The sequence below is a fragment of the Rhinopithecus bieti genome, unplaced genomic scaffold, assembly GCF_001698545.2.
Source record: "Rhinopithecus bieti isolate Rb0 unplaced genomic scaffold, ASM169854v2 scaffold_26504, whole genome shotgun sequence".
NCBI lineage: Eukaryota > Metazoa > Chordata > Mammalia > Primates > Cercopithecidae > Rhinopithecus > Rhinopithecus bieti.
In genome coordinates, this window is record NW_016812891.1 from 1106059 (window position 1) to 1108576 (window position 2518).

Genomic DNA, 2518 nt, shown 5'->3' on the forward strand with positions numbered 1-2518 from the left:
GATCTCAGCTCACTGCAAGCTCCGCCTCCCGGGTTTACGCCATTCTCCTGCCTCAGCCTCCCGAGTAGCTGGGACTACAGGCGCCCGCCACCTCGCCCGGCTAGTTTTTTGTATTTTTTAGTAGAGACGGGGTTTCACCGTGTTAGCCAGGATGGTCTCGATCTCCTGACCTCGTGATCCACCTGTCTCGGCCTCCCAAAGTGCTGGGATTACAGGCTTGAGCCACCGCGCCCGGCCATGAAGTTTACTTTTGTAATTGTTAGACAATTTGTGAAATGACACAATGGTATTTGACAGTAGACTGTGATGAATTAAACTTGAGTTATCTCTAAAACCTAACAAACAGAATTAGAGCTAATACAGTAACACTATTGTATAGTGGAGAGTAAATGGAATAAATATTACACATTTAATTCTAAAGAAGACAGGAAAAGAGGAAAGAAGGGAAAAAGATAGTATATTTAAATCATATCATATTGATATTTGCATTAATTACAGAAGGTCTAAATTTCAATTAAAAGGCAGAGATTGTCAGATTGGCTAGAAAAGAAGATGCAACTATAAGCTGTCTACATGAACCCACCTTAAATACTAAGACTCAGATAAATTAAAAGTATAAAAGGATAGAAATAGATATGCTATGCAGACATTAATCTGAAGAAAGCTGGAGTAGCTATGTTAATAATAGACAAGAAGATTTCAGAGCAAAGAATTTACAGAGGTAAAGAGACAATTCATAATCATAAAGCAGTCAAGACATCAAGAGTACCTAACACTCTTAAATGTTTATGCCAGACCTTCAAAGCACATGAAGCAAAAATGGATGCAACTGAAAGGAGAAATAACTCCACATTTGTTGTTCAGGATTTCAGCTGGTAGAACAAGTAAACAGAATCAGTAGGGATATAGAGGACATGACAATCGATATAGAACGCTTTACCTAGGAACAGCAGAATACTGTATATTCTTTTCAAGTGCACATGGAAAATTTACCAAGTAGAATATATTGTAGGCCACAAAACAAGTTTCAATAAATTGAAAAGTATTCAAAGTATGGAAGGGTATGCAAAGTGTGTCTTACAGTAGAATTAAATTATAAATTAATAGCAGAAAGATACCCAGAGAATCTCAAAATATTGGAATACTAAGTGATATACTTCTGAATAACCCATGAATAAAAGAAGAAATGACTGAATAAATTAGAAAGTACTTTGAACTGAATGAAAATGAAAATACAGCATATCAAAATGCATGGGTAGCGCTTAGAGAGAATTAAGGCAATAAATTCTTGCATTAGAAAAGAAGAAACATCTCAAGGCAATGATCTAAGCTTCTACCTTAAGAAAACAGAAAAAATGAGCAAACTAAATCCAAAATAAGCAGAAAGAAAGAAGTAATATATTTGAGAGAAGAAACAATGATATAAGAGCAGATAAATAATAGAGAAAATCAATAGAACCAAAAGCTGGTTCTTAAAAAAGATCAATAAAATTGATAAGCCTCTGGGTGGAATTATCAGGATAAAAAAGAAGACACAAATTATCAAATCAGGAATGATAATAGGGGCATCACTACAGATTTAAAGGCATTAAAAGGATAAATAGAGTTTTTCAGCAGTATGAATTATTTAGTCTTCCAAGGCCTTTACCCTGAATAAATTGCCTTCCCACATTTCTTACATTTCCAGGTGTAAGCTTTCTGTAAGGGAATATTACAAATAGGTCCTGGGGCAACTTGGTGACACCATGCTTTCATAACCTTCCACCTGGCTGACATCAGCTCATTAATCAACAGTCTTTAGACATGATCATTTGACAACATGTTCTGTTGAGGCTGCTGATTTAGCTGTCTATTGGTAAACTGTGGTCTGGCTGGGCTGGTGAGGGACTCAAGCCTGAGCAGCCACCATCACTACACTTGAGGAGTTCCTTGAGAGATTTAACTGTTTCTTCTGGCTGCTAGGGTCATGCTACATTCCACTTATGTTTCTGCCTTTCCGTCTCATGCTTTGGCAGATCATCAGGCTTTCATGCCTAATCTCATCTACTTTCTGCCCACCTCATCCTACCCTCTAGTAGTCTTCTCTGGGAATGGTGTCCTTGGGTGGTGTGATGTTTAGAAACTGAGTGGTCCTATTCATGGTAGCCAAACTTCTTACCTAATCTTCAGGACTTGAAAGGTTATCAGACACCTGAGAGAGTGCTGTTTGTCTCTCTGAGGACTGTACCATTATTCCCTCAGGCTTCTCCCCACACCCTCAGGCAAACGAGAGATTTCTGGGGCTCAGTGGAACTCAGAGAAGTCACTGCCCGTTTTTTCCTTTTCTCAGACTTCCAGGAAATTTACAAGTCAAGTGATTGCCTTAGGAGGTTAGGTGAGGGGATAACTTTATGGAAACTAGGCTTCCTTTAAATTCACTCGTTATGAGCATATACTTACCTGCCAGACACTGGTCTCAGCTCTTACAACATATCAGTGAATAACACAGATGAAAATTCGTGGCCCTCACATTTTGGAC